The following is a 14,839-nucleotide window of genomic DNA, read 5'->3' on the forward strand; positions in this document are numbered from 1 at the left end:
CCGCCGCAGGCCACACCCCCAGACCCTCGCCCCGCCCTTCCAGAGGCACCCGCCGCAGGCCACACCCCCAGCACTCGCCCCGCCCTCCCCGGAGTCCTCGCCGCAGGCCACACCCCCAGCACTCGCCCCGCCCTTCCAGAGGCACCCGCCGCAGGCCACACCCCCAGCACCCCGCCCCGTCCTGCCCCTGGACACACACCGGGTTCTGCCACCCAAGCGGTGGAGCGACTGGCAGCGCCCGCTTCGGCCTGCCCCACTGGCCGGCATCCCAGGGTTAACAAACAATTGTGTTTATTGACAAGTTCATACATCAGTACAAACGGGCACGTTAAAAACAGCCCCCCCGCCCCATGCAGCCGAGGATGAGGCGGGAAGCGCCGCGACCTGCACAAAGTATAAAAGTTATAAATAAGGGGCTTTCAAAACAGGGCGGGGGCAAATCTGGAGTGGGGCGGCGGTTGCCGGTGGCCTCAGACATGCAGAAGGGGACGGGGCGCCGGCCGGGCCACGAGGGCCCCCACCCACATGGGGCAGAGGGCAGGAAAAGGGCGGCCACATTCTCACAAACTTCTGGCGAAGGGTAGCTCCCTCCTCGTGAAGGACCTGGCCCAGAGGGCGAACCTGAGTCCCACCTGCGGTGGGCGCGGCTGGTGTGGGAAGTCGGGGCACAGCAGGCACGGGCCCGCCCCCGGCGCCGCGGGAGTTCCAGGGCCGTGCGGGTGGCGATGCTAGAGGAGTGGGGAAGGGCCAGGTTTGGAGCAGCTCAAGCGCACTCAGGCTGATGCCCCGGAGCTAGGAACCTTTTGTAACCCTTTTTCTTTTTTTTTTTTTTTTTTGAGATGGCGTGTAGCTTTGTCACCTAGGTTGGAGTGCAATGGCGCGATCTCGGCTCACTGCAACCTCCACCTCCACCTCCAGGGTTCAAGCGATTCTCCTGCCTAAACCTCCCGAGTAGCTGGGATTACAGGCGCCCACCACCACGCCCAGCTAATTTTTTTATTTTTAGTAGAGACAGGGTTTCACCATGTTGGCCAGGCTGATCTCGATCACCTGACCTCATGATCCACCCGCCTCGGCCTCCCAAAGTGCTGGGATTACAGGCTTGAGCCACCACACCTGGCCCGGAACCCATTTCTTTACAAGCCTCTGCCTATGGCGCAGCAGGGCAGGTGAAGGGGCTCTCGTGGCCTGAAGCTGTGGTAAAGCTGCTCTGATTTACCTGCAGCAGAGGGGAGCAGTAGGGCCCAGAAAAACCTTTCCTCAACTCTTCAACTGCCTCACGACATGGTCCCACTCTACCTCCTAGGGTCCCCTATCTCCTTTCCCTCACCCCTAATTACTGCCCTTTTACATTCTAACTTATCCCCTCACCTCTGCCACTTACCTGTCCCATCTATCACTTTTCTAGTGTCTCCTTTGGCCCCAGCACCTCCCTCCTCTCAAACTCCAGTATCCAGCACACCCGTGGGTGCCCAGCACTGCCTTTGAGGAGGCTCCTTCTACCTAAACCAGGTGTCCTATGGGCCATCTCGTATCAGCTAGGCTGTGGACACCAAGAATCCAGAATCTGGGTTCACTTAGTGTACTGCACCCCTTTTCTGCTCCCTGATAGGTGTTCCACATAAGCCAGGGTGGTGAAGCTGAGGCAGGATGTGAGGAAACCAGGCACACAGCAGCCAGCCAGATACTCTGGCAACCAACACTCAATGGCGTGCTGTGCAGGTAGGTGTGTGTGTGTACATGTGTGCACGTGCATGCGTGTGATCTCATCTGTGGCCGAGGTCCTCAGGAGGTAGGCCAGCCCCCTGTAAACGAGGGATGTTCCAACACAGGCTTCTGACTAAGCATCATTCAGGATGCAGGGAGAAGGTGGCCTCTGGGCTCCAGCAGCCGGCTGGGGTCCAGGGTGGAGGACAGGGAAGAACAAGGGGCTGAGGAAAGGAGGCCAGAGCTTCATGTTTGCCCAGGTAAGGGCTTACTGTCCTGCAGCAACGTCCCACAGCTGGCTCAAGTTCTGGCCAAGAGAGTAACGGGTCACAGGGAAATACAATGCTGGGCCCCTCTTGGAGGGAGAATGGGAGTGGAATGTGCGGGCTCAGGTCCAAATACCAACTCAAGTCTCCTGATGGCTGGGGACACCCTGGAGGGCCAGATGGCTCTGCCTTTCTGAGCTGCCAGGTATTGGGGAAAACCACCCTGCTCTGGCAGCCAGGGGAGTCCAGCTGGTGTGAGAGGGGAAGTGCAGGTAGAGGTGAAGGCCCACAGTTGGCTGACGGGCACTGAATGCCACATCACCTCTCACCTCGACCCCAGAGTACCTTGTGTATGCTCCACCACAGGGAGCTAATCCCTGCAGTAATTTCAAATGGCTTCTAAGAGAGGGCCAGCCCTTCCCAGATTCCTAGATGGGGCAGGCTGCCCTCCTACCTCTCACAGCACCAAGATGACAAAGACCCAAGACCTGTCCCTGCCACTGGAGGGGCTGTGGAGGCAGGAGTTCCAAGGAAGTGAGGCAACAGTCAGGGAAATAAATTAATAAATACAGGCCCCCCACGAGGAGCGGCTGGGAAGGCTGCTTTGCCTCTGAACACTGCTCCCTGCTTTCCACTCCAAGCAGCCCCGCAGGTTTTGGTGAGGGGCAGAGGGGCTGCAGTTTGGAATCGCTGGGGCATTCATTCACTTGGGACAGGCTTCCAGAACTCAGAGTTTGCGTTCCATACGCCGTTCCACGGCTCGAAGCAACAGTTCTGAGTATTGCTCCAGCAGGGCCTGTGTCTGCTCGGCTCCCGCAGCCCCAGGGCTGCTGCCTGGGCTGGACAGCACTGCCCCAGCCACAGCTTCCAGCTCCTGTCGCACTGAAGAGAAGGTGTCTCTGAGGAGCTGGGCAATCTGACTTTGCTCTGCTGAGGGCATCTTGCAGCCAGCCACCTGAAACAGCACCCCCAGAAGCGAGGTGGAGGAGCCTGTCAACAGACATATAAAAGGGAGGGGCCCCACCTGGGTCCAGCCTGCCTCAGAAGGGACTAGCTGGGAACTCTACCCGCCAAGATCAGCATGTATGGCCAGGGAACATGGGATGCAGCCAGACTCTGGGGGTGACGCCCAAGGAGGAACCCATTGGATTGCAGAACCGTCTACATCTTATAAGCAACTCCTTATGACAACTCCGGCAGAATCTGCTTTCCCTTTCAAAGTTTGGGCCTTCTTGGACTGTTCCCTATGTCTAAGGGGGCCAAATAATTCATGGATATGAAAAAAGATGCCATTAATAATTACACTGGGACAACGACATAAACTGGGATTGTCCTGAGCCAACTAGGAGGTGTGGTCTCTTCAGGCCTCACCTCCTGAGGGAAGTCTCCAGCTCTTAACCAGAAATGACCGCAGGTGCCCGGTACAAGAGGCTAGCCTGGCCTCTAACCCCCTCACCTATGCTGCCCAAGATGTTCTTGAGTGTGCCATCCTGTCAGCACAAGAGCCTTAGCATACTGTTCTGGACATGGTTATCCGAAACACCCAGCACTACTGACGTGCCCGCCCTCCTGCCGGGGGGCACCTAACACCCACCGAGTGGTAGAGCCGCACTGCCTGGCGCACGCTGCCGCGGAGCTCTGCCACCAGCTGCTCACACTGCTCCAGGCTCACCGCTGGCTCTGAAAGAGACGGATACAGCTAAGTGAGGCCCAGCATGTAGCCCTTTCAGGCCTCCGCACCCAAGACACTCAGAGCGGGAGAGACCTAGCCCTCAGCATTGCACCCCGCACTTGCCCTCAGTCCCTTCCTCTTGGCTTCTCTTCCAACGGCCTCCCCAACACCACACAAACAAGGTCCAGAGGAGACAGCCAGCCCCAAGTTCAGAAGCCACTGAATGGGCAAGTGAGTCACAAGGAAATCATGAAGGTTAGCAGGAGGGTCTCACCATCAGGGGTGTGACTTACGGACCTGCGACAGGAGCAGACAGGACAAGAAACACCAGAAGCTGTACCCACAGAAATGGGATGGAGCCAGACAGTGGCCAACAGAGAGGGGAGAGTAAGGATGGGGCAGGAGATGAGAGCTGGGGAGCTGTGCACACCTGAGTCCTGGCTCAGGGCTGCCCCTGGCTTGGTGCATTCCATGGGGTTGGGAGTCTTCTCAGGGGGTGGGGGCTGCAAGTTTTCAGGGCCTTGGAAGAGGCTGCTGACTGGCAGTTGCTGGGCACAGGCGCTGCTGGGCCCAGGATGAGCCTGGCACTCTCTCCTAGGCTTGGGAGTGGTGCCCTCCCCCAAACAGGCCCATCTCTCAGTTGTACTGTGAGCTTTTCCTAGGCCCACCGGGAAGCCAGGCTTTTCTGCCTCGCCAGGGGCCCGGCCTTTGGTGACGGGAGAGAATGCAGCCAGGGTAGGACGGTCAGGCAGTGGTTTGGGGATGTCCAGGACCAGGTGAGCCCGGCTGGGCAGGGCCAGCTTGCTGAGTGGTGAGACTCGGATGGGGGCATGAGCTTGAGGTTCAGCCACCAGGCCCAGGTTCTCCCCAACAGAGATACTGCGGGATATCTTGGCCATGGAACTGGTGGTGGGGTTCTGATAGGAGTGAGGCCGAGACGGACGGCCATCAGCTGGGGGCAGGGAGCCCAGACCATCCTGAGCTTCGATCTCCCAAGACAGCAGTGCGCCTGGTGAAGGGGCCTGCAGACTGGCCTCATGTCTTTCTGCAAAGGAGACAGAGGTATACACAGGTCAGGTGTTGAGGAAGGCATCCCAGGTGCCAACACCCAATCCCGAAGAGCTGCTGTTCCCCTCCACATGCCCATTAAGGGACACCTAGTGGCCAGCACAGTGGCACATCAGGGCCACACCAGGCCCTCCCTCCTCCAGCATGTACATGTGTTCCATACACCCTGCACCCTGGCACTGAACCCATCAGGCTCCTCACCCTGTGGCACCAGACTGTGCACAGACTGGGCCTTCTGGAGTCCAGAAAAGGGGCTGGCTGTGGCCACTCTCTTGGGAGCCCAGCTGCTGTCAGGGTTGAGATGACATCATGGCAACAGCACAGAGGCTGCCTGCTGGGGGCTGGGGTTGCCAGAGGACGGTTCCACCTCCGGGGGTGCTCCAGGGGGATTGGCACCATTGCCTCTCGGCTGCTCACCAGATGCCTGTGGCACCTGGGCTGGTCTCGACATCAGTGCCAGGCTTGAGGAGGACGGGGATGGTTCCCTACAGGGAGGAAATGTGGGAGAAGGCCCAGAGAAGGCTCAATGCTCCTCCCTGCCAAAATGGCGAGAAACTCATAGCACCAGGGCACTAGGAGACAACCAGCACAAAGCCAGATAGAGCTGGGGAAAGGCCAGTTAGCCCAAAACCGGGAGTGCAAAACACCCCGCGCATGGAGAGACAGAACACTGGAGAGGAGAGGGCAGCAGCCCTGGGAGGCCAGGAGAGCCAGAGCTGCTGCTGGGGGGTAGGGGGCCTCTGTACCTGAGTGGGCGGGTCTGTACTTGCAACAGGAATCGTGAAGAGATACTCCGAGACTCTGACCTCTCTGGGACCTGCACTGGGGCCCCTACCAAGGTCAGAGAAATCATGAATTGGGGCAAAAACCAAGCCCTTGCCCCAGATTTTGCCTCCTTGAGACCCCCAGCCACAGCCTATACCCTGGGACCCTCCTCTCAGGTAGGCAAGGAGGGGAGAAGGGCAAATTGCAGGCACTAAATGCTGGCCCTCTGACCACACCTGGAGCAGCTCCACTGGCCAGAGTCTCAAAGTGCTGTTTTAGAAACTGCTCCTGGTCTGGAGTCTGGGGGCTGCCCTCCTGTAGCCCATAGGGGCCCATGCCTCCCTCCTCTTCTTCCTCTTCTTCATCGCCCTCAGCTGGCTCTTCAAGGTCTGAGGAGATGCCATCCACACTGAGGGGCTCCGTGCTCTCAGAGTCTGGGTGTGGGGAGGGGAGAGAGGCATCGCACTGCACCCATCTGTTGCCAGAGCCTCCCCACCCACCTCCAGGCCCCACCCCCCATGGCCCCTCCCTCCAGGCTACAGCCTCACCTTCAGTGGGGTGCTCCGGGCTGGAAAGGCAGCTGCTGCTGTAATCCACAGAGCAGGCACTGTCAGGGCTGTGCTTTTCTGAGCTCCTGCTGCCTGGATACACTCTTCCCAGAGTTCCCCGGGCTGGAGCCTGCACTTGGAACTCACTGTCAGGATTCCAGCAGGGAGAAGAAAAGGCAGTGAGCAGGGGTAGGCAGCAGCCCCGCTGGACTCCTGCCTGTGATCAGGGTGAGGGATGAGGCAGTGGTGAGCTGGAAGGAAAGCCCTGAGTATCCTGGGGGCCAACCCTCCCTCGACTAAAGAACACTCATAGGGAGGGGAAGACGGGGGCACGAGGTCTGGCTAGGGCAGGATCCTTGCCTGGTATCCATGGTGGGGTTGTCACTCGGCTCCGGGTAGACAATACCATCTTCAATGGGTGCAGGTTCCAGATCTTGGGCAAAGACCCCTTCCTCTTGTGACAATAATCGGATAATATGGGGATAGGAACAAGGTTGGGAAGCCTGAGGCTGAGGGGGCTTTTCATTCTGGGAACACACAAAGGGATGTTAACAGAGCAGAGGTGACAGATGAGGGAGTGGTAGCTGGGGGGTCAGCCCTGAGTATCCTGGGGGCCAACCCTCCCCTTGGAGAAGAGGTGGAGGTGAGTAAGGATGCGGTGTGCACTCATTCAAGGGGAAGCTGAAGGACAGACATCGAGAAGCCAGGCTGGGCTCCAGTTGCTGATGTGAGCTTCTGGGGGAACTGTATTAGCACTCTGGGCTGCCAACCTCCAGCCACCACTTAATACCAAGAGTCCTCCAAGAAACCCAGCCCAGGGCAAAGGCCACTTTTGCCTCTCCACCCCAACCCCTCCCCTGCCTATCCTGATGACCAAACCATACAGCCCAGCCACCCCCATCCTGGCTTTGTAGTTCAGGTTACCCATGTGCCACAGGGGCAGAGCAAGCATAGCTGGACCAGTGCTCAGGTCCCAGCTGGTGGCAAAGGCTGCCTAAGGCCCCTTGGAACTCTCTAGAGAGCTGGGAGAAAGCAGGCTCACCTGGCTAGTGAGTGAAGTCTCAAGGGCCTGCTGCCCATGCTTCCTGGGACCAGATGGGATGATGGCCAGCGAGTCCTGGCTAGGGTCCTGCAGGCTTGGGGCCAGTGTTTCCAGCTGCCGCAGATCCAGCATGGATCTAACGCTCAGTTCCACACCTGGCTGAACCCAGCACCCTCTTCTTCTGGGTCCTGGGTTGGCTGCAGGAGCTGGGTCCAGGAACCCCACGGACTCCTGTGCCTGGTGGGAGGTAAGGGGTGGGGGAGGAGTAACAACAACCACACAGTCAGATCAACAAATATCCACATATCCCTTACTATGTGCCTGGCACACTACACATGCTAGCTTACTTCATCCTCACAGCAACCTTTTGAAATGGGCACTAGTATCATCCTTGTTTTACAGATGAGGAGACTGAAGCACAGGGGGCTTTAGTGACCAGTCTGCGTCCCACAGACAGTAAGTGGCCTGCAGGTTAGTCTGGCTCCAGAGTTCACGCTCTTAGCTGCATTCCGCATCCTCTGGCACAGGAACCCCTAGTCTCAGCCTTCACCTGGTATCGTGGATGCCTCAGAGCTGGGGGTCTCTAAAAGTCTCCCACTCTGAGGACAGCCCCAGCAGCAACCACTTACTACCAAGAGTCCCCCAAGAAACCCAGCCCAGGGCAAAGGCCACTTCTGCCTGTCTACCCCAACCACTCCTTTTGCCTCTCTACCCCAATCACTCCAATAGCTGGGGGCCCCAAAGTCCCTTCACAGCACCAAGGACAAACCTATAGCCCAGGCCTGAGACCCCTGGCCCGGTCAGGGTGCTCCAGAGACACCACAGCATCATCACTCTGTGAAACTGTTGCCGACAACGGAAGGTACTGGTGCTTGGGAACTTGCTCTGAACACCTTGATCCCCCTTTGGCCACCCCAGGGCAGTCGCTGAGTTATGGGTCCCCTCATGGCCTTTTCCCTCTAACTATTCTGGAAGTTCTCCGCTTACCTCCTAACCGGGGTCTTTAGAACTGTTTCTCCAGATCTCCGCTCTTTGGATCCTTGATTTCCTGCATTTTAGTTCTAACTATCTGGCTTAGGGGTCCTTTGTCCTCTCCACCTTGAGCTCTTCTCTGATGATATTTACTTCCAGGCACCAGGCAGCTGAACAAGTGCCCCACCTCCCCAGTGCTGACTAACCCTGTGCTCCATCCACCCCAACTGGTCCACAGGAAGGAAATACCTGGGCTTTCTTCACCCCGCACCCAGGACCGGCCCAGCTGCTTCAACTTCCCCGACAAGGCCTTCCTTGGACACAGGAGTGCAGCATGTAGGCAGACCCCATGCCCCAGTACCCTACCAGGCCCAGAGAGCCCTGTTCTCACAGCTCCCTTTGCCTCCTCTAACCTTGGAAGAACATTTTAACAATGGTGACTCACCCGACTCATCTCCCAATGGGACAGGCTTCGGGGCAAGGCTGGGCTGAGGACCGAGGCTAGACAGAAACAGGCAGTCAGAGGAAGTGTCTCCTGCCCCCCCGCCCCCACCCAACCCTGGAGCCCTGGCCCCATCAGCCCATACCCTGTGTGGCCACAATGATGCCTCAGTTTCCTCAGCTCACACTGCTCTCACCCCACAGTCTCAGAAAAACCATATCTAGCCATCATACCAACTAGGACCTGTCTGCCCCCACACCCAACTGCCACAGACCCAGTGCCTTCTTGGTACTCTTGGCAAGGACGGGCAGTGCTGGAAGTTCTTCTTCAGTCCCCTCATCTTCTCCCTCCTTGTCACTGTCTGATGAGAGAGCCGGTCCAGGAGACAGCATTGATGGGGCCTGGTGCCTGAGTCCGAGACAAGGAAGGGCATGGGGAGAGGAGACTCAAAAGGGGGAGAGGAGGCTCAATGGGGGAAGAAGGAAGAGGAGACTCAATGAGGGGAAGAGGAGACTCAATAGGGGGACAGGAGACTCAACAGGGGGAAGAGGCTGACATCATGGATCCTTGTGTGAGAGGTAAGGTCTTGGGAGACAGAGTTGCTGAATGGCAGGCCCAAAGCATGGAGGAAGTGCAGTGAGGTCCCAGCAAGCCGTCTGCACACCCACCCATCACTTGCCCACATTCTGTTCTCACCGGTTGGGTCCAGAAGCCCTTTGGGGAGAGGATAGTCCTTGCTGCTTGCCGCCCCGCTGACGCTGATGCAACTCGGCCAGATGCTGCCTCATGCTGATGGTCATCTCAGAGCTCAGGCGCCACACAAATATGCAGCTGGGGTAAAGCCACACAGTTGGCTGAAGGAGGGGCAGGTAGAATGGCTAGCGCCATTCGTTCCCCTTATCCATGGACGTGTATCAATTACTTGCACTTAGTTCAGAATCTTTAGCCACTCCATGTTCATGGTTATTTCATTTATTCAATGTAGTAACATGTTTAAACCTCTCCCGTCCTGGAAAAAAAAAGTCCTACATTTAACCCTATCTCCCTCTTTAGCTTAAAGTCATCTGTAATCTTCCTTGCCATTTATTTACTCCATGTCCCAGGTTGAACAGTATCCACATGCCCCCAAAAATTCATGTTCTCCCTAGGAATCTTAGAATGTGACTTTATTTGGAAATAGGGTTGTTGCAGATGTAATTAGTTAGCAGTGGACCCTTAATCCACTATGACTGGTGTCGGTGTCCTTAGAAGAAGAATAGAGGGAATGCAGAGGCACACGCAGAGAGGAGGCCATGTGATGATGGGGGTGGAAACTGGGGTGATGCATCTACAAGCCAAGGAATGTCAGGGCTTGCAGGAAACCCCAGAAGCGAATGGAAAGCCATGGAGCAGATTCTTCCTAGCATCTTCGGAGAGAGCATGGTGCTGCCAACACCTCGTTTTGAACTTCTAGCTTCCAAAACTGTGAGAGAAAAAATTTCTGTTGTTTTAACAAGACACCCAGTTTCTGGTATTTTGTGACAGCAGACCTAGAAACTGAATATACCCTTTAAACCACCACCGTTTTCCTTTTGGTTCCAAGATTCTTTCATGTATGACCTGCGAGAGCCAAATCCAGTCTTTATTTGGCCTCTCTGGAGCACGTGCAACTCATTTATTCCTTATTGATGCTTCTCCCCCACATCCTTCTCGGCCTCTTTCATTGCTTCCTAATCTCACAGCCAGCTACCGCATACTGGAGTCCCTGGGTTCATCACCGCCTTTTCCCACTCTGTTCCTGCTCCACCGCAATCTCATCCAAATACCAGCTCTCCTCCCACCCCCATGCTGATGATTCCCCAAGCCCTCTGGCCTAAGCCTCTCTCCTGAGATCTACTTTGAGTTCCCCACTGCCTCCTGGACATTTCCACCTAGAACTTGTACAAGCACTTCAAAAACTACATGGCTAAAATGGAAGTCATGGTCTAGAAGCCTCCTTCCCAAATAAACCTGCTTTTCCTCCTGTAACCTGCATGTCAATGAGAGGCTTCACGTTCACACAGGGGCATAAGCCAGACACCTGGCATCTTCTTGGGCTTCTCCTCTGCACCCTTGGCCGTGGTCACTGAAGCCAAAGGACTCTGCCCATAAGGGTTTGGGGAATGTATCCTCTGCATCCCTGCTGCAGCTGCTTCAGCTCAGCCTCTTACCACCTCTTGTGGCTAGCGGAGACCTCCACTACACCAGACTTTCATGCTGCTCTGGGAGCACTTTCTTATACCACCTTGTTTTAAGCCATTCCCCTGCTTCGAATGCTTCAGGGTTTCCTGGTCACCTGCAGGATGCTGTCCTTAGCATTCCTCCACTTGGAATAACAACGCCTTGTAGCATCTGGCTTTCAGGAGTTTAGAGTGGAGGGGCTCTGCATTCAACTCCAGGACCTACCCCATACTTGGTGCGTGGCCCTGGGCAACATACTTACTCTCTCTGTGCCTCAGATTCCTCACCTGAAAATGGGGATAATAATAGTACCTACCTCATAGGGTTGTTGTAAAGATTAAATGAGCGAATATGTTCAGAGTACCCGGAACTGTGTCCAGCATGTCGTAAGTGGGCACTAAATATTAACTGCTGTTGCTGTTAAGTATTACCTTTCCCCACTCATTTCTGTACAGCTTCCCATGTGCGTTGTTTTCCAGCCAATCAGAACACTCTTCCATCTTAGAAGAAAAAAAAAGAAGCCCCACCTGTGTTCCCCTGGCTCTTGGCCTTGACACACACTGTCTGGAATACCTTTCCCACCACCTCTCCTCCCAGCTCCCTATGAACATACTTTGACTCATCTTTTCTAACCTAAGTACCCTCCCCTGCAGTCAAGCATGCTCTTCACTGAGCCTTCGTAAGGACCTTGTGCTCACCTCTATTGCAGCACAGATCACACTGCATTATAAAGGACCATCTCCTGTCTCTCTGTCCATCTTTCAGCGTTTGCTGTATTGATCTTAGTGATGTCAGCATGTGGCACTCAGCTAGACAAAGAAAGCAGGCTCAATAAAGGCTGGTAGAATTAAGTAAAGAATTGTATAAAGGCATTAAATAGAGATGGGGTACAAATATGTCCCAGGCTGCCTGGGATAGTCCTGGTTTAGGCCATGGTCCTGATATAATTACTAACAACACCCTCTTTCACTGTCAAAAATATCTCCTTTGGACAATACATTATAAGGTCACTCTAGGTATTAGAGCTGTGATTCTCACCCTATCGGGCCCAATTTTCTCTTTGCTTAACAGCTATTTTAGAATACCCTATGCACTATCTTTAAATGGGATTGATAGGCAATAGAAACTGCCAATAACAGAATTTCAAAAAACCAATGTAATACCCTAAATAGAATGCTAAATGGAAAATGAAGGAGATTTTTTAAAAAGTAGCTTAAACTAAAATTATGTGTGCAGTATTTTGATGTGTAAATTCTTAGGTCTTACACTTCTGGCCAACATGGAGTAACAGAGACCAAAATTACTTTCTGACCTAAAACAACAAAAATACTGGACAAAATATATGAAACTATGGCCCTCCAGCAACAAAGGGAATCAATCACTGGAATCAAGCATCAAAAGGCAGTGATCCTCAAGAAATGAGAAACAAATGAGGCTAGCCCCACAATTGACCTCCCAAACACCTTAGAAAAGTTTCCAGGCCACAGCACAGGAAGAAAGAATGCAGATGGAGCTCAGAGATGTTCCTGAGTTGAGAGGACAGAACTGTGAGTCTGGGAAGGCCAATGTGGCTAGAATTCATAGGGCAGAATATTGAGGAGGAGAGGGCTGTACAGAGACAGAGCTCAGGAAATCTGAAGATAATACTTACCCTCCTTGACTGTTTAACAGAGTAGTGATCACAGTATGCAGGTATGAAAATCGCCTGAGAGGCTCGACCCGGTGGCTCGCACCTGCAATCCCAGCACTTTGGGAGGCTGAGGTGGGTGGATCAAAAGGTCAGGAGATAGAGACCATCCTGGCAAACATGGCGAAACCCCATCTCTACTAAAAATACAAAAATTAGCTGGATGTGGTGACACACGCCTCTAGTCCCAGCTACTCAGGAGGCTGAGGCAGGAGAATCTCCTGAACCTGGGAGGCAGTGGTTGCAGTCACCCGAGATCCAGCAAAGCATGGGCAACAGAGCAAGACTCAGTCTCAAAAAAAAAAAAAAGAAAGAAAAAAGAAAACTGCCTGAGAATGGAAAAAGAATCATCCACAAAGAGAGCCAGCCCCTCTTCCCGCCTGGCTCTTGGGACCCCGATCGCAAGGTGGGGAGGCACCTCGCGAGGCGGAGACTGAGAGCCAGCTCCTCTTCCCCCACTGGCTCTTAGGACCCCCATCGCAGGAAGGGGAGGCACCCCCAGCGAGGCGGGGACTGAGAGACAGCCCCTCTTCCCCCACTGGCTCTTAGGACGCCCATCGCAGGGGGGGGAGGCACCCCCAGCGAGGTGGGGTCTCAGAGCCAGCCCTTCTTCCCCCACTGGCTCTTAGGACCCCCATCGCAGGGAGGGGAGGCACCCCCAGCGAGGCGGGGTCTCAGAGCCAGCCCCTCTTCCCCCACTGGCCCTTAGGATCCCCATCGCAGGGGGGGGAGGCACCCCCAGCGAGGCGGGGTCTCAGAGCCAGCCCCTCTTCCCCCACTGGCTCTTAGGACCCCCATCGCAGTGGGGGAGGCACCCCCAGCGAGGCGGGGTCTCAGAGCCAGCCCCTCTTCCCCCGCTGGCTCCTAGGACCCCCATCGCAGTGGGGGGGAGGCACCCCCAGCGAGGCGGGGACTGAGAGACAGCCCCTCTTCCCCCACTGGCCCTTAGGAACCCCATCGCAGGGGGGGGGGAGGCACCCCACGCGAGTCGGGGTCTCAGAGCCAGCCCTCTTCCCCCACTGGCTCTTAGGACCCCCATCGCAGGGAGGGGGAGGCACCCCCAGCGAGGCGGGGACTGAGAGACAGCCCCTCTTCCCCCACTGGCCCTTAGGAACCCCATCGCAGGGGGGGAGGCACCCCCCACGAGTCGGGGTCTCGGAGCCAGCCCCTCTTCCCCCACTGGCTCTTAGGACCCCCATCGCAGGGAGGGGAGGCACCCCCAGCGAGGCGGGGTCTCAGAGCCAGCCCCTCTTCCCCCACTGGCCCTTAGGATCCCCATCGCAGGGGGGGGAGGCACCCCCAGTGAGGCGGGGTCTCAGAGCAAGCCCCTCTTCCCCCACTGGCTCTTCGGACCCCCATTGCAGTGGGGGGAGGCACCCCCAGCGAGGCGGGGTCTCAGAGCCAGCCCCTCTTCCCCCACTGGCCTTTAGGACGCCCATCGCACAGAGGGGAGTCACCCCCCACGAGGCGGGTACAGAGAGCCAGCCCCTCTTCCGCCACTGGCCCTTAGGACCCCCATCACGGGGGGGGAGGCACCCCCCGCGAGGCGGGGTCTCAGAGCCAGCCCCTCTTCCCCCACTGGCTCTTAGTACCCCCATCACAGTGGGGGGAGGCACCCCCCGCGAGGCGGGGACTGAGAGCCAGCCCCTCTTCCCCCACTGGCTCTGAGGATCCTCCGTGGACTCACAGCCTCTTTACCATATTGTGAGTAATATCATCTCCCCCCCTGGAGATTACGAACTCTTTCACAGACTGGTGTACACAGACTCGGTGTACAGAGGGTGTACACCCATCTGTATTGGGAGTAATATCATCCTCTTCATCCCTGAATATGAAGAACAGTATCACAGGGGTGTTTCTACTCCCTGCGATATCGCGTGTCATATCCTCCTCTCCCACGTTGCAATTAGAAGGAATATCAGTGGGGGCGTGTCCACCTGTAGGGAAAAGAAAGAGAGATCAGACTGTCACTGTGTCTATGTAGAAAGGAAAGACATAAGAGACTCCATTTTGAAAAAGACCTGTCCTTTAAACAATTGCTTTGCTGAGATGTTGTTAATTTGTAGCTTTGCCCTAGCCGCTTGGCCCCAGCCACTTTGACCCAACCTGGAGCTCACAAAAACATGTGTTGTATAAAATCAAAGTTTAAGGGATGTAGGGCTGTGCAGGACGTGCCTTGTTAACAAAATGTTTACCAGCAGTATACTTGGTAAAAGTCATCGCCATTCTCTAGTCTCAATAAATTGAGGATACAATGCACTGTAGAAAGCTGCAGGGACCTCTGCCCTTGAAAGCAGGGTATTGTCCAAGCTTTCTCCCCATGTGATAGTCTGAAATATAGCCTCATGAGATGAGAAAGACCTGACTGTCCACCACTCCGACACCTGTAAAGGGTCTGTGCTGAGGTGGATTAGTAAAAGAGGAAAGCCTCTTGCAGCTGAGATGGAGGAAGGCCACTATCTCCTGCTTGC

The 14,839-nt window shown here is 55.7% G+C and overlaps 1 pseudogene; it reads right to left on the reverse strand.

Moving 5' to 3' along the window:
• Window positions 1–274: 274 nt before the first annotated feature.
• On the reverse strand, window positions 275–14,588 carry LOC112209431 (mitogen-activated protein kinase-binding protein 1-like; annotated as a pseudogene).
• Between the last annotated feature and the right edge of the window lie 251 nt (window positions 14,589–14,839).

This window comes from Pan troglodytes, chromosome 5 (assembly GCF_028858775.2).
Source record: "Pan troglodytes isolate AG18354 chromosome 5, NHGRI_mPanTro3-v2.0_pri, whole genome shotgun sequence".
Classification (NCBI taxonomy): domain Eukaryota; kingdom Metazoa; phylum Chordata; class Mammalia; order Primates; family Hominidae; genus Pan; species Pan troglodytes.